The following is a 25,122-nucleotide window of genomic DNA, read 5'->3' on the forward strand; positions in this document are numbered from 1 at the left end:
ACAGTACATCTCCCCAGTGTGTGTGTGTGTGTGTGTGTGTGTGTGTGTGTGTGTGTGTGTGTGTGTGTGTGTGTGTGTGTGTGTGTGCTGGATTCAGAAATCGGTTTAGCTTTGTACTCTTGAAGAACAAGGAAGTTACGCTGAATATTTTGAAGAGAGCACACACACACACACACACACACACACACACACACACACACACACACACACACACGTGTGTGTGTGTGTGTGTGATGTGGTCTCAGTCCTCCCCGAAGATCGGTCTATGAGCTCTGAGCTCGCTCCGTAATGGGGAAGACTGGCTGGGTGACCAGCAGACGACCGAGGTGAATTACACACACACACACACACACACACACACACACACACACACACACACACACACACACACACACACACACACACACACACACACACACACACACACACACACACCTGTATACATTTAAGTTTCCTTCTCTTTACAGGTAAGATGTTGTGAGCAGATCCCATCAATAGGCAGATGAGCAGGTGGTGTGCTGTCCCCCTTTACCTGTATATGCTGCAGCGACAACAGGGACAGGTATGGCAACACCTGATGTGGTGCTCATGCTATCCTCCTTCAGTGTTTTCTAAACTGTATCTTGTCATGTGTTTCTATCCTTAATTAACTAATGTTGCTTGTCTTTCTTTGTGATGTTTTTCGTCTTTACTTGTCTTGTTTATAATACGTAGTTTATTTTCACATTCCTATCCTTTGTTGTCTCCCGAAATGCTTCCTTGTCTTGTGTAATGAGTGAGCCGCCACGATGCTGATATTTTTTTTTTTTTCCTTTTTGCTTCAAATTTTCAGGGCCTCTCTTCCAATCTCAGTGAATGTACGATTTTCTTGTTTAATCTATTTTCGCGTACATCCTTCTCTTATTTCCCCTTTTCTTTTTTTCCTTCATCTCCTTTTCCTTACGTTTTTCATTCCTCTCTTTCTCCCTTATTGTTCATCCTTGGCCTCTTCCTCGTCTTCCTCCTTGGCTTCATCTTCTAACCTTCCTTCTCCTTCTCTTCACCCTCATCTTCCATTTTCTCCTCCACTTCTTCCAGCTCCTCCACTCGGCAAGGCAAGGCAAAGTCATACACGCCTGATGTAAAATTTGCTTTCGGTTCCGTCGGATTAATTAGCCACATCTTGGAACTGGATTCCCCCCGGAGACTTCCTTCACTCCCCCCTGAGACGGTCCCGATGCCCGTCCCGCCCCGCCCCACCCAGCCCCGCCAGGCCCCGTGTTCCCTGAGCCGAGGAATCTGTGGGGGTTCACCTGGCGTACAGTTTTCTTCCCCCGAAGGTGTTTGACTACTCGAGGAAACATAATGGACTGCAAATCGCCGCCCGGTCTCCAATTAACCTGAATGTATATAGTGTGAAGGTTTTGTGAGACCTGCAGCTAATACTACACATACACATACACACACACACACACACACACACACACACACACACACACACACACACACACACACACACACACACACACACACACACACACACACACACACACACACACACACACACACACACACACACATGTTCACACACGCGCTCTCCTCACCGCCCCTGTAGCGCCCTGGCTCTCTTCTTGGACCCAGTGAGGTAAACATGCCTTAAACAACCCCTAAACCCAATTAACCTGGCGCAGCGTCATCAAAGGTGAGCCAAAACGTACCTGACTTTACCTGAGGGGGATCTAATCCTCCCGGCCAGACTTTCACATCAGACTTGAACCTTCCTTGCTGCGGGTTTGTGGTCTGCGGCGCGAGTACTGAGAGAGAGAGAGAGAGAGAGAGAGAGAGAGAGAGAGAGAGAGAGAATTTTAAAAAAGTAAAGATGCACTACAAAATGTTAAGAGAAACTGAAATTGTTGTGATGGTGTAAAATAATAGTAATAGTACTAATGTAAGATTATGATAGAGTTAAAAATAGAAAAAGCAAGACGTAAAAGGAGGTTCCACTGAGAGAGAGAGAGAGAGAGAGAGAGAGAGAGAGAGAGAGAGAGAGAGATTGTTAGTACGCACCGGCTTATTTATCATAATCAAAAAGTCAAAACTATATCATCAATAAAAGAACATGTAGTAAAGGAAACGGAAATAGAAACATGTTTTTCCAACTTCACAATATAGAAGTTAACTGCGTGGTTTGTAGCTTATCAGGGAATAAATTATGCACCACAGTATGCATAATGACGAGGCAGATGCCAGAATCACCACACACACACACACACACACACACACACACACACACACACACACACACACACACACACACACACACACACACACACACACACACACACACACACACACACACACACACACATATTCGTACTCTGAAACACTTGTACATCATTTCCCCAGTAGATGACATGATACAGATTTTCAAGTTTTTTTTTTTTTTTCGTCTAAGTGACAGACTAACAAAATTTCTGTTATCAGCTGGAAAAACTCTTGAAAATCCGGATAGTCATCTCTGTGGCCTCTGAAATTAATCATTGTGTGAGAAAGAGATGTTTCAGAACACGGCTTTCCACCGCTACTACCGTCACACACACACACACACTCTCTCTCTCTCTCTCTCTCTCTCTCTCTCTCTCTCTCTCTCTCACACACTCATCAGGCATTTTACCCTCTCCTTTCAAACAGTAGCTATAGTTTACAATAATGTTTACTCGCATTAATTCCGCGCCACGGGGAATATTTACAAGGGCCGCGCGAGACCTCCTCTGATACTGCCTGACGCGGGAATTCACTGGCGGAGATTAATAATTCATAGTTCGGAAGCGCCGTGTTGCAGGATATGTCTGTACCGGGGCGGGGCGGGCCGGGTTGGGATGGGTGAGGTGATAAGGACTGACTGCAGCGCCACCTGTTTCTGCTGCTTGGTTGGTGGTGGTGACGGTGGTGGTGGTGGTGGTGGTGGTGTTAGGTATTTGTGTTGTTAGGATTGTGGTGTTTTGGCGAGGGTTTGTAGTAATTGTTACGGGAGGTGTTGTGTTATACGTACATAGCTGTAGTGTTTGTTGTAATGATTGTTGCAAGGATGGTGATGATAATGATAGTAAGATTAATGCGATGATCATTTTATATACACGTACTACTTTGACTGCTGTTGTACTACTGCTGTATTTGATATAATTTTACTACTACTACTACTACTACTACAAATAATAATAATGATAATAATAATAATAATAATAATAATAATAATAATAATAACAACAATAATAATAATGATAATAATAATATCAACAACAGACATAAAAAAAAAAACATTAAAACATCGAAAGAAAAAAGAAAGGCACCGTTCAAATTAGGCAAACTCCATGACGTCACTGCCCTGGAAAAGAGTGAAAATTGACATCACATCACGGGAAGGAATGGAAATAAGTGCACAAAGACGGCAGGGTAGATTACGCGCAGGTCACAAGTCCACTGAACCTAACGGCCAGCACTAGTATAAAATGTTAATAATAGAACAGTGAGGCGCATTAATGGGAAGTGTCAGTGTGTTTTATCAAGGCTCCTCACCAGAAAACCTCCGGGAATCTTCTCATAACAGGTAAGAGTAAGACCTCGTACCATTGTTTGTCTGGTGTTATTTACTTATTTGTTTGATATTATTGCCGTCTCTTACAGTGTATCCAGAGATTACGTGGTTCTAACATGATCTGGCTAGTGTTTGGGGTGTGTGGATGGAATTAAGAGTCTGTGGGTGAGGAATGGGGGATCTTGATGAGGAATGGGTATGTGTAGATGGGGATTGGGGGTGAGAAATGGGGCGTGTGCAGGGTGAAGATTGTGGCGTGTGAGTGAGGTGTGGGTGAAGGTAACGATTAGGTGTGTTGGGTGGGATTTAAGATGCTGTGGGTGAGGAATAAGGAATGTGGGTGAGGATTGGGGATGTCTAGGTGGGGATTGGGCTTGTGTGTTAGAAATAGGGCGTGTGGGTGAGGTGTGGGTGAAGGTAACGATTAGGTGTGTGGGTAGAGATTAGAGGACTGGATGAGGATTGGGGCGCGTTGAGTGAAGAGTGGGGTGTGTGGGTTAAGATTTGGGGGTATGGGTGAGGATTGGGGGGTGTCCTTGAATATTGGAGCCTGTGGGTAAAGACTGGTGGCTTTGGGTGAATTTTGGGGGCGTGTGGGAAAGGACTGGATGCGTGTGGATAAAGATTATGGGACTGGGTGAGGATCGGTTTGTGTGGGTTGGGATTGTGGGATTGGGAGGTGTGAGTGATGATTGGTTAACTCGATTAGGATTGAGAACATTGCTTTATTGTTTCCACAGCTAAATAAATGTTTCACTGTTTGATGATGCGTCCACTAATCATCCACACCTTCTCATAGTTATTTATTTATTTATTATGTTTTGTTATTATAATTCCTGAATATCTAAAGCAAATTAAATAGTTAAATAAATAAAAATAACTAAGATTTTACTGTATAGATGTAAATAAATTTCACATTTTTTTCTAATATTCACTAACGGCAACCATGGCTGTGAAGGGGCTCAGCTTTGAATAATGATGATGTATGATAATGAAAGGAATCACCACTTCATTAGTTCACCGAGCCTTTAAGAGTTCACTCCTGCCTTGAATTCAGTATGCCATGATTAGTCAGGTCTTCCAGTTGGGTCAGGTTTTGTTTTGTAGCTTCTCGCAGTAAGCTCTGTGAAGCAAGTCAGATGTATTTGTTGTAATCTCTTAGCCATGTGAGGTGAATTATTTCCTGTATATTCTAGTTAAAAATTCTGACGTACATCGAAAAATATAGCACAAAACACGTAATTTTTCTTGTCGTCTCTACATGGAGTGGTTCTTAAAAATTATTTATTTATTTACGCTTATTTGTTAATTTCTATTTATTTATCTTTTGTTTATTAACAAAAGTATTGTCTCTCCTGCGTATCTACCCTGAATGTTTGACAAGTTCAGATGGCGAGTGTTTCAGCTTTTCGTTTATGATTGACAATTGCAGCGTTAGTGATGTTGTGGTTGCTTACACACCAGACAGAGGACGACGGCGGTCAGGAATGGCTGAGGCGAGGCACACCCTTTCCTCTTTCCCAATATCACTTCACACACACACACACACACACACACACACACACACACACACACACACACACACACACACACACACACACACACACACACACACACACTCGACTCACAATCGAGAGGGCCGGGTTCGAATCCCGGGAAGCGGCGAGGCAAATGGGCAAGTCTCTTAATGTGTGGCCCCTGTTCACCTTAGCAGTAAATAGGTACGGGATGTAACTCGAGGGATTGTGGCCTCGCTTTCCCGGTGTGTGGAGTGTGTTATGTGGTCTCAGTCCTACCCGAAGATCGGACTATGAGCTCTGAGCTCGCTCCGTAATGGGGAAGACTGGCTGGGTGACCAGCAGACGACCGAGGTGAATCACACACACACACACACACACACACACACACACACACACACACACACACACACACACACACACACACACACACACACACACACACACACACACACACACACACACACACACACACACACACGTGAGTGGGCGCTTTCTAAGAAAAAAATAAAAGATTATGATAATATTAGTGATATAATAATGATAATAATAATAATAACACAATAATATTAACAATGATAATAATGATAACAGTAATAATAATAATAATAATAATAATAATAATAATAATAATGAAAACACTGACTGCTTACCTTAGGTGTGGTGATGGTTGTTGTTACTGTTTTACTTTTCTTCTTTTTGATTATGATAATAACAAAAATAATAATAATAATAATAATAATAATAATAGTAAAAAATAATATGTAATTATAATCACAACAACGATAATCTTAAAAATGGTGATACTAATGATAATAATAATTGTTATGCATATGTTATTGTCATTATTATTATCATTATTTTTATTATTATTATTATTATTATTATTATTATTATTATTATTATTATCATCATCATCATCATTATATTTTAGTGATGTTTTTTTGTTATTACTGGGTAATAATAGTTGTGATGATGATGGTAATAATAATAATAATAATAATAATGATAATAATAGTAGAAATAATAATAATAATGAAAATAATCATATGATAATAATCATCATCATTGTTATTATTATTATTATTATTGTTATTATCATTATTTTTATTATTATTATAACTGTTATTATTATTGTAACTTTTTTTCAATGTCTATAGCAATATCATTACTATTATGGGTGTTCCTTTTCGTTTTCACCATTAAGGTGGTGGCGCTGGTGACAGTCGTTGCTGCTGCTGCTGCTGCTCAGCAGGTAACACAGCGGTGATATGTGTTACACATTTTGTTTTTTACCCTTCAGCTGTACCAGAGGGAATCAACTCAACTTTTACTTATTTTTTCTCGGCTCGGGATTACGCTGAGACAAGATGTTGTGTTGTGTTGTGTTGTGTTGTGTTGTGTTGTGTTGTGCTGTGATAGCTGTGCTATGCCTTGTTTTGTCCGCCCCGCTGTTCATGCGGCAGCCTCTCGGGGCCGTTGCTTCATCCTCCTATCAAGCATAATTAATCTGCAGTGTCGCGGCGGCGCGGCTCGGGGCGGCGCCCCCAGGAGGTATTAATGGCGGCTCGTCGCCGGACACGGGAGTCCTGGGAGCTCAAAATTAATTTGGGGAATTAATGGTTTATCGCGATCGGTGTTGGCTTATCTGGGATCGGGAGGGAGGAAGAGACTCCGCAAAATGTTCGCCATTAAGCCGTGAATGAAAAGTGTCCCGTGAAAAGCTTGCCACGAGGCTTATTAAACTTGAGGACAACAAATGCCGTGCTTTCCTGCCGCTAAACTGACATTTTTTATTAGTTACAGCTCTATTACGTGTGTATGTATGGTGTGTGATAGTTTTATATACTCGTGCGTGAGTTAGTCCATCCGTCCTTCGGTCTGTGCGTCCGTCCGGTCGTCACCACATCGGCGGCAAGACTGGTGGCGGTGGTGGTGGTGGCGGCGCGGCGGGGGAGAGTCAGGCAGCAGGTCTCGTTGCCGCTGTTCGTGTTTACATTCTTTGGATCAAAATTGTTCAGCTGTCTTGGAAGTTTCCTTAACACGACGGCGGCGGCGGCGGCGGCGGCGGCTGGGTAGATGGCGGTTCTTCAGTTGGCAGCTCCGAGGCAGGGGAGCCAGTCCTGTAGGATTTGTTCTTCCACATCTTGCTGATTTGCTCCGCGCATGTGCTGCTCTTCCCGCCACACGTGAACGTGGTCTTGCCATACTTTGAAGCTATTACTTTTTTAATCACTTCAACATGGTAAAACTGCCTGAACTAAAGTAAACGTAATGAAAACATAATAGCGATGTCGGTCGACGCTGACCCTTGATGTTGGCAGCCCTGCGCATCTTAGCCTGGGGGCAGCGGCGAGGCTGCGGGCGGGCAGGTCGCTCGGAACCCGCAAGCTAGTGTTAGTTGTGCCGTCGGTGAGGCAGGACTGTGCGTCTCTCCTCTGCGCCTCCTCACATTCTGCATGGGATAAGTGGCGGATAGAGTGCTAAAACAGGATCCCTTCACGCTGCGAGTGTGGAATGGTTTGCGACTCAGTGGTGAAGAATAGTCTCGAGTTTTTACAGTGTGGTTTGAGGCAACCATGGAGTGAATAATTGCAAAAGTTTGGTAACAGCCACGCTCGGCCGCCAGCAGGGCTTACCACGGCCCGGGGAGGAAAATATTTGTGGAGAGGAAAAAAATAATACATTAGTTATAAATTCCGGTCTTACTTGGTGGTCTCGAGATATTTGTGTGTCCGAGAAAATCAGAAAGGGAAAGAAAGTTTTGTTTGTATCGGTCAGTGATAATATATCAATTCGATCAGTGCGAAGATTTGATGACAGTGGATTTTACAGTGGATAGCCGTCACCGCCAGCGCAGGGATTCGCCATGTGCACCAGGTGAGTACCCCTTTACCTGCTTGCTTGCGTCCTCAACCCTTACCCACCTGTGTCCTCACTATTCCACACTTCCCACTACTCACTACAACCTTGAGGTCCTGAAGAATGCTGCTTGAATCGCTGGGATGGTTACAAGCGTGGGCCGGTGGATGGAAAGAACGATGGATTGTGGATTGGTGTGGATGTGTTAGGTGTTATTACTCGTGAGGGATGCAAGGGAGGGTTTTCGTTTTGTTGTGGATGAATAGTGGAGGTGAAAGAGATATCTTGTTGTCGAAGGCGCTGAAGATGAAATGCGGGAGTGGAAGGAGAGATTCGCGTGTTTACTTCGCTGGTGTAATGTAATGTCTCGGTGTGTGTGTGTGTGTGTGTGTGTGTGTCGTGCTTTCTTTGGATATGAGCGGCGCGTGGGAGAAATGTGTGGTGTGTGTGTGTTTGCGTGTGTATGTGTACGTACGCGCGTGTTGTTTTCCTTTAGATCTTGAGAGTGTGTGCGTTTCTGAGTGCTTGGCTATGAGTGTGTTAAGGTAGATGTTTTATTATGACCTGTGTGTGTGTGTGTGTGTGTGTGTGTGTGTGTGTGTGTGTGTGTGTTGACCTTTTCCTTCAGTGCCTGTCATCGAAGGTCATCAGGGAAGAGGACGACGACCCAAGAGGAGGTCAGAGATGAAAATTTCCAACGGTGATATTATTTTATTTCCTTGGCGACATGAACCGAAACATTGAATGACAGAAGAATGGCAGGACGTTTGTGTGTGTGTGTGTGTGTGTGTGTGTGTGTGTGAACATTTATGAGATTATCAACCTTGAGTCAGTCCTCAAAAGTCGTTCGTTGTGTTGTGACTTGTTAGAAAAGAAGAGGGGGAAAGAAAGAAGATAAAACAGAAATAAAGGTATCGGGAAAAAAATGTAAATGGTATAATTTTTCGCGCCAACCTGTTTCATTAATTCAGTGTATTTTGTTTTATTACAGCTATCCAATTTACCGGAACGTAATTAACCGATAATGACGCATAATTCGGAGCAATTTTGTTAGTACTATTAAATAAACGGTGTTAAATACAATGGAAAAGTTAATTAAAGCTTCTCCTCTTTTATCACATCCAACGATAAGAGCTGGGAATATTCTCTCTTATTTTTTTTTTTTTTCATCGCATTTACGTCAGCAACATAAAGAGGGGAATCCGTATTGAACGTATTATCCCCTTGAGTTAAAAAGAACGAGATTATGATTTAACAGAACACAGGTGAAGTGCAGCGTAGGATTTGCAGTGTTGGTAATCCCCTGGCAGCATGGGGCAGGTAGTTTAGGTACAGTAGAAGTGACTCGAGGCGCCCATACCAGGATAATTCAGAGAGGAGTGGAGTTAGCAGTCGGTCCGGGCCAAGAGATGAAAGGTGAGGCTTGATTCTGGCCAAAGTTTCTCTTGAGAGGCGACTTTGCGAAGCTGAAAGTTGCTGGCACGGATATACTACCGACGAAGTGACTGACTGACTACCGGAGTGACTGGAGCTGGAAATATACACAGACTGCTCTCTCTCTCTCTCTCTCTCTCTCTCTCTCTCTCTCTCTCTCTCTCTCTCTCTCTCTCTCTCTCTCTCTCTCTCTCTCTCTCTCTCTCTCTCTCTCTCGCTCTTCTTTTAGAGGTAGTGATCTTGAGTGTGAGTCCATTCGTCGCTGCTCATCTTGTGTTGTCCTGCGCCTGTTCCGTGTTGTCTTGAGCGGAAAATTATGATGGAGGTGTTGATTAATTGTTGTCTGCCAGTATCACCCAACACTCTCACTGGTGGTGCTGGAGGTGGTGTGTGTGTATGTGTATGTGTCGTCCATCTGTCAAAATCCAGTGTGTTTTTCTTGAGGTACTTGAAATAACGAAATAGATAGACTGAAAGATTGATGGGAGGTGAAAATTAGTGGTCTTGATAGGAGGAATGATGATAATACCCTTTGTTGATGTATTGTAGCTGTGTTTTTATTATTAATGCTGTTATTATTGTTATTGTCTCCGTGTGTGTGTGTGTGTGTGTGTGTCTGTGTGTGTGTCTGTGTGCGTAAGCGAGGGAAAGGGCGTTACATATATATGCATTGTGTTTATTCCTATCGGGGCTGCAAATTGACTTCGCATCTCAATCACAGACTAATATTCGGTCAACAACGAACGTGATTGAACCGATTTAGTCACGTTTTATTTTCTATTGGATATTACTTCTGTTTTATGTAATTTTAACTCTCATTCACTCTCCCTGTGATTCGTATAGCCATCCATATCTCTCTCTCTCTCTCTCTCTCTCTCTCTCTCTCTCTCTCTCTCTCTCTCTCTGTGGCTGTAAATTTTCTGCAGTGATCCAGAATTCATAATCCCGGGAACAGGCTCGCTATTGTCAGCTGGCGTTATCCGTGCCCGGCGGCGGGTTAATTTAGGAAGCTATTGGGTTTGGCCGAACCCGCTGATGCCAAAATGAACTGTCCGTCCGTTAGTATCCGATAGCTTTTTGTTCATGCATGGAGCCGGCATTAAATATTGGGGGGGGAGGGAAACTGTGTGTATGTGTGTGCGTGTGTGTGTTGTTTTTTGTGGTTAATGCAAAGGCTTTTGTGTGTAATATGTGTTTTTTTTTTATACGTGTGTGCATATGGGAGTTTTTTTTTTTTGTATATGGTTATGTTTGTGATCTGTGTTTTTGTTGTTGTTGTTATTGTTGTTGTTTGGTTAATTCCTGCTTTGTTGTTTTATTGTGTGTGTGTGTGTGTGTGTTTCCATGTTTTTTTTTTTGTATGTATTTGTTTTGTTGTTTGTTCGTATAGTTTTCAGTGATTATTTTGTTTACTTTTTGGCCTTTGTGTGTGTGTGTGTGTGTGTGTGTGTGTGTGTGTGTGTGTGTGTGTGTGTGTGTGTGTCCATCATGTGACAAAATATACCCACACTGCTCTTTATTTATTGTTTGCTAGCATTTTCCACCCATTTATGCAACATGTATTTATCTATTCATTGGCTGTAAATGTATGTGTACGTGGCTGTCCTTTTGTGGTAATACCTATGTACCACACACACACACACACACACACACACACACACACACACACACACACACACACACACACACACACACTGTTGTTCCCACACAGTAGTTTGTAACGTGAGATTAACGTGATGAAAAGAAACGGTAACGCACGCTATTGATGAACACGCACACACACGCGCACACACACACACACACACACACACACACACACACACACACACACACACACACACACACACACACACACACGTCACTTGGGATTACACGACCACACAAAATTCACACAATATCAGCAAAGAAAATGGGAACTGCGCACAATTCGTGAGTAATACTAATGCACTGCGTCATTTTACCGTCGATAATTTTGTCCAGTTTGAAGTCCGCGATATATTGAGAGTTTGCCCCGCTAATTTATTCGCAAATTGGCTCTTTCAGTGGGAAAATCGGTCAGAGAGAGAGAGAGAGAGAGAGAGAGAGAGAGAGAGAGAGAGATTGTATTCCTGTATTTCAGTTCAAAACACCAAAAGTACAACGATTTGCATATTCAAAGCTTGTTATAAAGGCTTGCATGGTTGAGGGCAGGCTGGGTACAGGAGGGTAGGTTCGGGGCGTGCGGGCGGCGTGCGGTGGGCATCATGTTCAGGGTATGGGGCGGTGGGTATAGAGCAGCGAGCGTAGGAATGCAGGGCAGAAGAGAGGTTGTGTAGAAGTGGAGAGTGGAAGAGTAGTGCTGTCTGAACACACACACACACACACACACACACACACACACACACACACACACACACACACACACACAGGAGGAGATGCGTGAGTGTGGTATTAGCTGTGTGAGGTGGACGGGAGGTTGCACGCACGATCTATGGCAAGTGTGTGTGTGTGTGTGTGTGTGTGTGTGTGTTGTGTTTTTTGGGGTGCGCTGACCGTCCGGCCACCTGCAACTTGGTGGAGGTGTGCCAAGGGTGTAGGGAGGAAGTGTATGTTCCGCGGGGGTGTAAGTACGTTTGCGTGTGTGTGTATGTATGTGTGTGTGCAAAGGCCGTCACTCAATCTATAAACAGACTCACAGCTCTCGCACGAAATCACCTTAGTAGCTGAAGTAGTAGTAGTAGTAGTAGTAGTAGTAATAGTAATAGTAATGGTAGTGGTGATTGTGGTGGTGGTGGTAGCTTGCCCACAAGCTTGTCTTTCTTACTTCCGCGCCGCCTCTCGTCCTCTTGCCTCCGTGCAACCCCGACACGACCAATCCGCGGCTCACGTAGGCTGGTGAGGGCCGGCGGAGTCCGTTTCTGCCTCCATCCCTCAGACCTTGCTTTGAATTCCTCGTCAAATATTCAGTCAGGCATTCTATCGCTAGTAGCCGCAGCGTCAGTCCGGTAGTATCTTCCTGGACACTTGTAAAAAAATACATCCGCATCCTTCTATTTATTTATTTCCTCGTTTGTGTGCTGTAGCGGCGTAGTTAGGAATACTTTAGATAACCGGTGACATATACGGAGGTAGCTGAGCATTCATGTGGCTCACTGGATCCCCCTGAACATTTTCTAATCGTGTTGCGCATAATTGTAGAATGTACCGGTGGCGTGGTGATGGCAATGGTGGTGGTGGTGGTGGTGCACTGGTGGTGGTGATGGTGGTTGTGGAAGAGATCCCGGGCAGTGAGCTAGCCTCGAGTACTAAATAAAGGAAGCTCAATGAGTATGAAGTAGGTTTGTTTTCTTAAACCGTTCGACGCTTTCTTTCAGTTTTTCCCTAATTTTTATTTTTGTTATTTATAATTTTTTAACGGGATAGATCGAGCGAAGGTTCTAATACTTTTTCAATTGTATTTTTATAATTCCGGTGCTAGATTGACATTGGTTCCACGTCTTTAAACAGATGAAAACAAATACTACCATTAGTTTCAACACTATGTATGCAACTGCTGCGCTTTGGTAGAAGAAAATTGTTGAGAATAAGAAATATATGACTGCCTTTCTTAACTTGACGGGCATGAGAGGTGGGAAGGTGTGGTGCCTTGGTGGACTCAGAACCCTCTTTCTTGCTTCTGCCTTCTCCTCCTCCTCCTCCTCCTCCTCCAGCCCTGTGACGGAGGTAGCATGACGTGTCTATTATTTACCGTCCCGTCTCGCATATCTTGAGCCAAAGCTGTTCATTGAAATATGTATTGTGTTATGGGGAGCGCACAAAGACCTGACCATTGCCTGATGTATGAGGTCACGTGCTGCCGCTCTTGTAATGTTATGTTCCTGAGTTTTAAAGTAAATATTGCGTGCACTTCCTCAAGAAAAAAATAAACACGTAAATATAAACCCTGGTATTTATTCCATTATATACTGTGTAAGGTTGTATCGTAGAAAGCAGCAGACAGAAAAGTGACTTATCTGAAGGCATTTTTCTTCCCTTGGTCTCTTTCACTCAATACTCGATCCAGGATATTGTATTCCTGCTCATTGTTATTTATTAATGTATTTATATATTTTCTCTTTTGCACTCAGGTTGTATTCCGAAATACCTTGCTCTCTCATCATGACTATTTTCAAAGGCAATAGAAATTATTAGCCGGTTTCTGAAGAGTATTTCGCCTGTTGAATTATATGTATCTTGTTATTCTGTCACTAGCATCGTTGAAACATCCTCAAAACTCATGGGACCTAACTATAATCTGAAATGTAGTAGACTGTGGCACAGAAGTGTTTCAGAATATGATGCGTTCTCTCTTTAGTCGCCTCTTAATTCACAAATTCTGCATCACCAGAACGTGACGCTTCACACACTGACTAGCGCCTCGGTCAGCGCATACTTGCCTTGCCATGTTGGAAAAAAAAAAAAAAAAAATAGATAGCTGTATGAATAAATACAAATTCAACTGAACAGAGCTGCAGTAAGCATACCATTTTGCGTAAGGTATTTAATTTAATTGCTTTTTCATTTATAATATTTGAATAGTTGTATTTTCCCTTAAATTGGATTCCTTTGTTTTGGAACCAGATCGCTCTATGAAGAGAAAATTTAAATGAATAATAACAACAGGCCTGTCCGTCACTCCACGCTGCTCCTGCGCCGGCACTCCCGCTGGCTGCCTCCATTACCACCAAACTGGCAATTTTTACAATGAAAATGAAATGTTAGTCATATATTTTGTGCGCCACTATATGATACAGGAAGGACCGTGCTGTGTTTCCTGGACAGGCCGGAGCAGTACATGGTTGCGAAACATGCAGTCATAGTTTTGAAAATTTCGTTGCGTTGGAAGTATATGTATATAAAAAAATACATGAAAATAGTTATGTACGACTTAAAAGTTGCTATTTTTACACTGGGAATACAAAAATATAAGTAATAATGGAAGAATTAGTGTCAGTGCTTCCATGACGCAGAGGCAAAAGAGTGCCATAAAGAGGGAGTATATCACACCAAGGATGAGGAAAAGTAGTGGTTAAAAATGATAAAACAATACGTACCTTATATATTTTGCCTACCTCGGTTTGAAGTGGCCGTAAATTTTCTTTCCCTAAGCGCAGTGTCACGCTGGAGACAAGAAGCCGGTGTGTGTTTGGCTTTGTCATGCCGCGAAACACTTATTGATTCCATTTGTAGAATATTAAAGTGTGTGTCAGCTGTGAGAAACTTGATGTGTGAATGTTAACTAGTTTTGTAAGTTTTATTAGACGAATACTGCTGCTACTACTACTACTACTACTACTACTACTACTACTTCACCATAATATCACCACATCGGTACAATCACCATCCTCACAACTACAGTACACCACATAACCGTGTATTTACTCATCCGTTTAGGCACAGCTGAGTGACCACCACGGTAATAGTAATAGCAGTGGTAATAATGATGGTAATATTTCAACATTTATGCCATTAGGGAGGAGATCTGTCAATGAATTACTTGTCTGATATCATTCTTAGGGATCAGAAATTTTCGTGGCCTTTAATTTACATTTTGTTTTTCCTACCTCCCAGTGTCTAATGTGGCCAATTGGTAGTTATTATTATTATTATTATTATTATTATTATTATTATTATTATTATTTAGTAGTAGTAGTAGTAGTAGTAGTAGTAGTAGTAGTAATAGAAGAACTATTACAGCTATTATTATTATTATTATTGTTATTTATATTATTATTTTTCTTATTATTATGAGATGACATTCAGTATAAGAAGAAATCCCCTTTAATAATTGTGTGTGTGTGTGTGTGTGTGTGTGTGTGTGTGTGTGTGTGTGTGTGTGTGTGTGTGTGTGTGTGTACGCGCAGCACACCAGAGAGAGCTAGGGCTGATTAGGCCTGTTGTACCCTTCCTCTCTCTCTCTCTCTCTCTCTCTCTCTCTCTCTCTCTCTCTCTCTCTCTCTCTCTCTCTCTCTCTCTCTCTCTCTCTCTCTCTCTCTCTCTCTCTCTCTCCCCAGGTCTAGGCGGGCACCTCTCCTGTTCCCCCTCCCCTTCCTCTTCCTCCTTTCCCTCCTACGGTAAATCTTGGGCGAGCTTAATAATAAAATATTCAGAGGGTGCCTGTGCGAGCTGCCGTCCATTTTGATTTGTGTGAGAGAGAGAGAGAGAGAGAGAGAGAGAGAGAGAGAGAGAGAGAGAGAATGTAAAGGTAGGTGAAAAATTAAATTGTAATCCTCAATTTATTTTTCTACCTTGGGAAGATTGTTATTGTTTCCCCTCCTCCTCCTCCTCCTCCTCCTCCTCCTCCTCCTCCTCCTCCTCCTCCTCCTCCTCCTACTACTACTACTACTACTACTACTACTACTACTACTACCAAAGAGAGAAAAGGCAGAATTACTTACGCACACATATTCACTTTGACATAATTCATACGTGTGGTAGTAGTAGTAAGTAGTAGTAGTAGTAGTAGTAAAAGCGAAGTTCCGACCATGTAGCTAGTTTCCATTAGCTTTCTGTCCTCCATCATCCTGTTATGTATCAGCAACATTGACCCTTTTCGTCACATTCACTTATTTCCCCACCAAACCTCTTATTTACTTATATTTTTTTTTATTATAGAAGTGTTGAAGGTCTAGAAAGGTATAATAGCTACCCAAACCCCACAACACCCACCATAAACCCCCCTATTTTCCCTCCTACCTCAACTGGATATTTGCCGGCCTTTCATTTTTTTCCGCGAAACAGCTGTATGGGTATTTTATTTAGACTGTATACTATTTTTCCCACTTTCGCCCTTTTTTTCGGTAGCATACATGAACGTGAGCGGAAATGGCGACCCTTTACTTTTTATTGCTATAGTTGTAGTGCAGCGTTAGCCCGTGAGTTATATATACAGTGTCCTGTGTATATGTGCGCCTACGCCTATTAATTCTGTCTCACCGCTTCGTTTCCTATTCCTGTGTATGTGTGAGTCTGTGTGTGTGTGAGAGAGGGGTAAAGTTTAGCGAGTGTGAGTGAGTGAGTGCGTGAGGCGTGTCTGGGATTTCCTTTGTGAGTGTGTGGCTTGACGTGGCGTAGCGTGGCTGGATCGGTCTCTGTGTGTGTGTGTGTGTGTGTGTGTGTGTGTGTGTGTGTGTGTGTGTCGGTCCTGCGCTGCGTCGGTCGCCTCAGGAATTGTTTAGCGAGACGTTCTTCTTCCCCGTATTCGGCTGTGTGTGGCGAATCGCGGTGCGTTGCGTAGCCTGCCGGAGGGAAAGGAAGGGAGAGAGAGAGAGAGAGAGAGAGAGAGAGAGAGAGGGGGGGTAGGCAAGGAGTGATGGAGGAGAGGAGGGTGAAGAGGGATAGGGTAAGGGAAGAGGGAGAGAAAGGGAGAGGGAGGTAGTTTTTAGGCCCAGGTAAAGTTATAGGCTATTCTGCTCTGCCTTTCTCACCATTATGAACTACAATCTTCCCTCACTTCATAGGCCTTCCTTCTAGTTTGCCTTATTTACCTCGCCTTCTGTGTGTGTGTGTGTGTGTGTGTGTGTGTGAGGGAGACGGGGAGGCACATGTCTTTCCCTTTGTCCTCCAGCTGGCAAGGGTGGATTTTAAACTTGGTGGTGGCATGTGTTAGGGAGGCTGAGGCTGAGAGAGAGAGAGAGAGAGAGAGAGAGAGGCTGGAGTGCGTATGTCTGCCTGTCTGTCTGTGTCTGTGTGTGTTTGGCCAGAGAAAGACTCATCCTCCACGTGTAGTTCCTGTCCTGCCGTGTCTCGCCTTACCCCTGGCCTGTGTGTCGGCTGAATTAGGGCCTGCCGTGTTGGACGTATTATGAAAGGAGGTTTTGATGGCTTAATTCCTTGATCCGTGGAGAAGCGGCTGCAGGGATTCAATTTGCCGCCTCCTGGGACTCACTTCTGGGGCGTTGTGACTCGGCTGAAATATCCGTTGAAGTTTTACGGCCATTTTTTTTTTCTTATCCTTTTTTTCGTGGTTGTATACTTATTTTTATTAGGACTTGGTATAATGCTTGTTTGTCGTTTTTAATGTTTGTGTTATATATATATATATATTTTTTTGTGGAAGTTTAGAGAGAGAGAGAGAGAGAGAGAGAGAGAGGAAATGCACTCTTACCATAAAGTTCAGTGCTTGTTTTGTATCTGTTTCTGCTACGGTACTAAAACTGTGCGTGTGTGTTCGTGTGTGTGTGTGTGTGTGTGTGTGTGTGCGTGATCCGACGTATCCTTCACCTCAAACTATAAATGTTTCCCTAATAAATGTCGAGGGGCGCTGACCTGTGTGTCCTCACGTCCATGAAAGATGAGGACGATGAAGGCGAGGATGAGGGAACGGGAAAGGCATCTGAGACGAGGAAAGGGGCGGAGGAGAGGGAAGAGGAGACGTAAGGGGAGGAGAGGAACACGGGAGGTGTGAGGAGGAGGTAGAAAAGGAGAAGAGGAGAGAAAGAGGAGGAGTCACTGCACAAGAGAAGCTGTTGAGGGAAGCGAGGGCGGGATTGCAAAACTGTACCCTTCCCTGCGTGGGCGTTAGAGAGAGAGAGAGGGACAGAAGGAGGGCACTGAGGGTAGATTTAACCAGTTGGAAGGTGTTCTTGTTACGCCTCTTGGGGGAGATAGCGCCGTCATGAGGTCACCGATAAGACGAAAGGAACCCGACAGTTATTCGCGTATCAAGTGGTGGCGGGTGTGAGGCGAGGCTCTGACTGCTCTAGAGGAGGAGGAGCAGCAGCGGCAGGAGGCGGAGGCGGTCAGAATGTATTGAGATGATTAATGGATGCCGTAATCGTTTTAAATGTGTCATGTTTTTGTCTTAGTCTTGCCTATATTGACTTTTGTTATATTTTTTATTTATTTATTTATTTATTTATTCATTATTATTATTATTATTTATTCATTTATTATTTTGTGTGTGTTTATGTTTATGTTTTCAAGTTTAAAGTTTTAGCTTGGCGAAGTTTGTTTATTTATTTATTAATTTTACCGTAGATGTGGAGAATCAATTTATCATTTTTTTTATCGATTTTTTTTTATTGTATTCTGTGAGTTGAAAATTATGTTATATACCGTAAAGGAAAAGGATGAGGATGTGGAGGAGGAGGAGGAGGAGGAGGAGGAAGAGAAGTATTTAGATAATTAATGAGTTTTGTAAAATATTTCTTTGTCACTTGTGTCTCATCAGTCTTCATATTAACTTGATTTTACTCTTCTGTGTGTACACTTTGAAGTTTGCGTTGCGGTGAGGGAAGTTCATACATAGAGGAAGAGGAGAAGACAAAGTGCACTGAAATGATTAATGGTTGTGTCATTTTAGTCTCATCTATCTTTTTTATGAAGCTTACTTTTTTACTCATTTTTGTCTGGAGTTTTGATGAGGCGAAGCACTTAATACGCGTTTATAATGTACTGAAATGATTAATGAACGCTGTGATGTATATTTCTAAAGTGTCGTGTAAACCTCACTATAGTCATTATATTAGTTGTATTTCACTATTCGACTTAAATTTCACGTTTGAGTAGTCGGTGTATCGAAACCCCACTATGAATGAACGGAATAGTCATTGCCTCCTTGTTACGGAGTCGATAGATGTTCGTTAAGATTATTACAGTAAGAAGAGGGAGAGAGGAGAGCCATTGGGGCGTGACGGGCTGACCATAAAAGGATAAGTAGATTACAACACTTTCACCGGCATCTGTTTTCTAAGGAAAGGTAAAAGGGTGAAGTCACAATCAGTGCTTTTAAATTGATAGAAAAAAAGTGATCTAGTTATTTTTTTTTCTATCAGCGAATGAGTAAGCTCAGTACAAGTTTAATTAATGATTTGATTCTGCAACTTCATACAAATAAACAAAACAACAACAATGCGAAGTAATATTAAACATATATTATGCTCAAAATGAGATCAAGAAGTACAAGAAAATTAATTTATAACGCAACATAATACAAATAAAAATGGAAAGAGACAACAGTAAAGAAAAAAAAAAAACGATAATAAAAATCAAAGCAACACAAGACAATGGGAAAAAAACCCCTAACATTTCTATTCCGCAGCGCAAAACAAAAAAACAAGATAAATAACAAAAAAACAACAAAACACGAATATCAGAAGTAAGAATAACACGAGACTGAACAGAGAAAACCCAGCACTCACAAACAAGGCAGCGGGAGACTTGAGGAGAATTCAGAGCAGCATCCTACAGCTTGATTGAATACGATAGAAGGATTTGTGATGGAAGAATGACTGGGTTGATCAATAAGGATGACACAAGCAGCCTAAGAGAGAGAGAGAGAGAGAGAGAGAGAGAGAGAGAGAGTATGTGTGTGTGCGTGTGTGTGTTTATTGCAGTGTTTACAGTGTTTAACCTTTGAATATTACAAGTATCTCTCTCTCTCTCTCTCTCTCTCTCTCTCTCTCTCTCTCTCTCTCTCTCTCTCTCTCTCTCTCTCTCTCTCACGTTCACAAATGTCATCCTCAGGTTTATCTTTGCATCTTCCCTTTGTACGGACACTTTCCTTTCTAAAAGCCACCTGTTTCTCTCTCTCTCTCTCTCTCTCTCTCTCTCTCTCTCTCTCTCTCTCTCTCTCTCTCTCTCTCTCTCTCTCTCTCTCTCTCTCTCTCTCTCTCTCTCTCTCTCTCTACGTTTGAAACCTTTGTGAAGGAGAGTGTGTTAAAATCGAGGTGTAAAAAGAATTCACTCATTTTTTTAAATTTGAAGAGAGATAAAGGAATAAAAGTGGGAAGCAGTGAATATACATTGAAAACTAAAGAGAGAGAGAGAGAGAGAGAGAGAGAGAGAGAGAGAGAGTCGGGGGCATGATTCAGTGTATTCTCTTTGCTATTGTCTAGAGGTGGTAATGGTTCCCTCATCATTAAAACCAACCTACCTACCTACCTGCCTCTCTCTCTCTCTCTCTCTCTCTCTCTCTCTCTCTCTCTCTCTCTCTCTCTCCTTCCTACATTACATTTTCTCTATATTAATTCGTCTTCTCGTGCTCAAAACATTCAATTTACTGGACTACCTCGTATAATTTGGGTATTTCACTGCTGTCGCCTTCTGAACATGGCATTTTGGTCCTATTTTCACTGTGAAGGAAGGAAGGATGTGGGGAGAATGGGTGGTGAAGATAGAGGAGGAAGAGAAGTAAAAATGATGTGGAGTTTGTCTTTTCCTTCCCTCCTCTTGAGCTTTCCGTGAGAGAGAGAGAGAGAGAGAGAGAGAGAGAGAGAGAGATCGTAATCGTTTTAAAAAGTCACTGTGGCATTTTTTTTCTTCCATTGTATCAGTTACGTATTAGTGTCAATGTATTACTTTTTTTTCTACATTCAAATATTTTTCATTCACCTTTTGAAAATGTCAGGTCGGTGGTTCCGGCGGTAAACACTTTCTCCATTATTGTTATCGTTTTAAATTTTACTGTTTTAACATTTAGCGTGAGATTTGTCCGTTCACCAGGTAGACACGGGGAAAGAAAAAAGAAAAAAGAAACTAGTATTGAGAGGTGAAGAAAGGGCGGGAAAGAGAGACAAGTTTGAAAGTAATGAGAGGGAGATACGACAAGCAGAGGGAGAAAGGGAGAGAGTTGTTTAGCGGCTAGGAGGAGAGGAGAGAGGGGAGGGAAGATGTAAATATTGTGAATGTGGAAATGTATGGGATAATGTTATGCATTAAGGGAGGGTTACGGCCTCTAAGGGAGAAGCGTAGGCCGGCGGGGAGGAGGGGATGGAGGCAGCTAGAAGGGAGAGAGAGAAAGAAGGAGAGGGAGAGGGAGAAGAGAGGAGGCGGAGGGAAGAAGGGAGGGAGGGAGGTAACGGTGCGTCTGAAGGAACAATGGCGGAGAAGCGAGGTACGGCCACTGGAACAGCCTACCCCCTGCCCAGCTCTCCACCCCTTCCACTCCTCCCTCCACCTTCACCTCCACGCTGCCCAGTCCAGCCACGCTCTGATTCAACCACACTTCGTTTACCATTTAATCGATTAATCTACCTGGGGGCCAGCGCTCAGGTGTTTTGTCCATCTTGTATCTTATCTCTGCCTCTCCCCTCCTGCCCCTCCCTATCGCCACGCTCTCCCGCCCCACCGTACGCCCTGTGCCCCCTCCATGCCACACGCCGCGTCCTGCAGGCTCCATGGGCCGCACTTTTGAGGCTCTTACCGAGTATTTGCACAAAACAAAAACTTTGCAGAATCTTCTCCTGAAGGTGTTTTTTCGAGTGATCTCTATTTATTTCTGGTGTGGATGAAGAGAGAGAGAGAGAGAGAGAGAGAGAGAGAGAGAGAGAGAGAGAGAGAGATATGGTTGCATGACCAGTGAGAAGACAAAAGAAAATAAGAAGTGCGCTCACTTAACACACACACACACACACACACACACACACACACACACACACACACACACACACACACCTACGCGCGAGCTTACTTTTATTTATTTATTTATTCAGTTAGTTAAATAGTTAAGCGGACTGTTGGTTAGTTACCGTGCTAGTTAGTTTGCAAAGTTGTTAGTTTAGTTCATTCATATTTACACGCCTGTATATCTTGTTAGTTACGTCATTAATGAGTTGGCTAGTTAGTTACTCATCCTGAAGCATTCATGTTTAGTTAGGTAATTAGTTAGTGGGCGAGTTAGTTATCTTGATCCCTTTCTTGTTTACACACACGTCACTGACCTAACGATGGAGTTGAAGCCAAGACTGCAATTATCAGACAGACAGAGGCAGCAAGTGTAGCGAGTTTTCTTGGTGACCGGGGCATTACAGGAGGAGAAGGAGGAGGAGGAGGAGGAGGAGAAGAAGCAAGAGAAGCAGAAGCAGCAGCCGGTGATGAGCCAAATCAACAGACTAGTCTCCCTTTCCTCCCCTTCACCTGTATCTCATCCACCTGGTCTTTCTCCTCCTCCCGTATTTTCCGTTATCCAATCTCTGCTTCTTATCATCAGCGTGTTCCTTCCAGTTTTTACCCTCCCCTCCGACTCTCTCTCTCTCTCTCTCTCTCTCTCTCTCTCTCTCTCTCTCTCTCTCTCTCTCTCTCTCTCTCTCTCTCTCCAATTATCACCCGCTCTCTAATCTGTGGCTCTCCCTCTTTTCATAATCATCAGCCATTCATCGTTCGTTTGATGAATTTGAATACTACTGTTAACTTTATACTCTTTCTCTCTCTCTCTCTCTCTCTCTCTCTCTCTCTCTCTCTCTCTCTCTCTCTCTCTCTCTCTCTCTCTCTCTCTCTCTCTCTCTCTCCGCCAGTGTATATAACTTACATCGGGGAGCTAATTCATGATCCATATATCAGATTAATACATTAGCTATACGTCACCCTCTCCCCTTTCCTCCCTGGTAATGAAGCAGCTTGCGAGGAGTGCTTCGGGAGGGGCTGGCAGGCTGGGACGCAGTGGAAGGGGTAGTGTAGAGGGGAGAGGAGACTGAGACGCAAGTGATGGGTGTTTGAGAGGAGTGGTTGTATGGGTATGTTAGTGGGAAGAGATGGGTTAGTGTATGTGTATGGTGTGACGGAAAGTGAAGGGAATAGAGTAAAGGGGAGGGAGGGAAGGTGTGAGCTGTGTGTCATTTTGTTTATCTTGTCTTTGTACCTTGAAATTGTTACCTTTTTGTTTGTTCATTTATATTTATTGAAGTAAGGAAGCTGTGTCTTTTTTTATTATTTATTTTTTTTAGCTTTTTTTACCTTCAAATTGTTACCTCTATTAGTCTATTTTATTGAAGTAAGGAAGTGAATGGGCGAACAAGTTAGCGGCTATTGCAGGGTAGTGGTGATGGTTGAGGGCGACTCAGGTAACAAGACAGCTCGAAGCATGTGGCACTATCAGACAAGCGTGCCGACCTATGCCACGGGGGCCAGTTAAATGAATACTTTATTTTTATACAATATTGGCTGTTTTACGGGAATTTACGGGCTAAAGGAGGGATTTTGGGCACCTCTTATCTGAAAGCCCACGCATTTTGGGAACCGTTGTCCGTTGGGATTGGTTGTTGTTGTTATCTCATTAATTAATTTGACGTTCTTGAAATAAACAGGTAATATCTTGTAGCATAGGTATCAGTGACGTAATTTCCGTGTGTGTGTGTGTGTGTGTGTGTGTGTGTTAGATTTGTTCCATATTTTCCCTTTGTATTTACTTGTGTTCTTCCTATTTTACCGTTCTCTCATCCTCCCTGATAAGTTTTCGGCATTAATTTCGTTCCTTCACCGTTATTCCTTCACTTTTTCCCCTCCTTAATTTTCTCCTCCACGTCCCCTGCTCATTTCACTATATCGATTCACGACTCCTCATCTTCTCCCTCTTCTGCTCACGACCACCAAACTCCCATTCCTTTTCCCTGTCTCTACATCTCCCTTCGCTCCTCTCCGCCCCCTTCCTTCCTCCCTTTTCTCCACCCTATCCGCACCGTCCCTCACCCTCATCCTCTCCATTTCAACCGGCGCCTCCTCCTTGCCCGCACAAATCAGTTCGTGCATTAATAAGTAATTAATATTTGGTCCATTTACATTTACATGCATGCTGGTGGCACGACCATTGATGCCCAGGGGTCGGAAGGGCGGCGTGGGGCTGTCGAGGCGCGGTGTAGGCCGGCGGAAAGGGAGGGTTGGAAGGGGTTTTGTGGTCTGGGTGAGGGGCGGTTAGGACTGAGCAGGCTGGCTGATGGCTGACTAGGGTTTCTGTGAGACGAAGGAGGGAAGAAGGAAGGGATGAAGAGTGGGAGGGAAGTCCTGTGTGTGTGAGGAAGAGAGGGAAGTAGTGTGCTGTAGAGAAGAAGAGAGGGATGATGGTAAGGAAGTATAGAGAGAGAGAGGGAGAGGAAAGGTTAGTCCGGTAGAGATGAAGGAAGAAGGAAGGAACGAGTTGAGGGGTAAAGGTTTGAGTAGCAGCTGAGAGAGAGAGAGAGAGAGAGAGAGAGAGAGAGAGAGAGAGAGAGAGAGAGAGAGAGAGAGAGAGGCCTGAACCAGAACACAATCACGAGGGAATGCGAGGTTGTTTGATTATTTTCTTTTCTCCTTCGGCTTACAAATGGAGCTTGAGTGTGGAGCGATGGTTGGGTAGGAGCGAGGAGCCTGTTTAGTAGGGGCAGGCAGGCTAGGCAGGCAACCAAGCAGGCAGATAGGCAGGCAGGCAAGCAGCATCAGCAGGGCCGCGCTACAGTGACTCCGGACAACACGATGCATGGTATTAGATCTCATTTATTTCCTCAAATTCTATATTATGCATGTCGTTGGGCGGGAGCTGGTCCGTGCGAGTCCAGCAGTGAGGAAAAAAGAAAAAAAATCTTAATTGTAGTGAAATTGACCGAATGTATATCAGGGAGGAGTGTCTGGAGCCTTGGGGAGGAGGTGAGTGGAGGTCAGGTGATGGGAGGAGGAGGAGGAGGAGGAGGAGGAGGAGGAGGAGGAGGGCCTTATGTGTGGGCGCGGCGGCAGGGAGGGGGGAGTAAAATGAAGAGGGGAGGAGTGCAGTGGAGGGAGAACCTGCCCCGAGTAGATTTTTTCCCCTCCTCTCCACATCTCTCTTCTCCATCTCTGTTTCCCTCCGTTATTCCACCACCATCACTACCACCACTACCACCACCACCACCACCATCTTCTTTCATTGTATTTTTCTCGTTCTTTCACCTTACCTTTACACTCTCTCTCTCTCTCTCTCTCTCTCTCTCTCTCGTATATTGTCGGGGCTTTTTTGAGACAAGCTCTTCGTTAACCTTAGATTAAACACAC

The sequence above is a fragment of the Portunus trituberculatus genome, chromosome 50, assembly GCF_017591435.1.
Source record: "Portunus trituberculatus isolate SZX2019 chromosome 50, ASM1759143v1, whole genome shotgun sequence".
Classification (NCBI taxonomy): Eukaryota; Metazoa; Arthropoda; class Malacostraca; order Decapoda; family Portunidae; genus Portunus; species Portunus trituberculatus.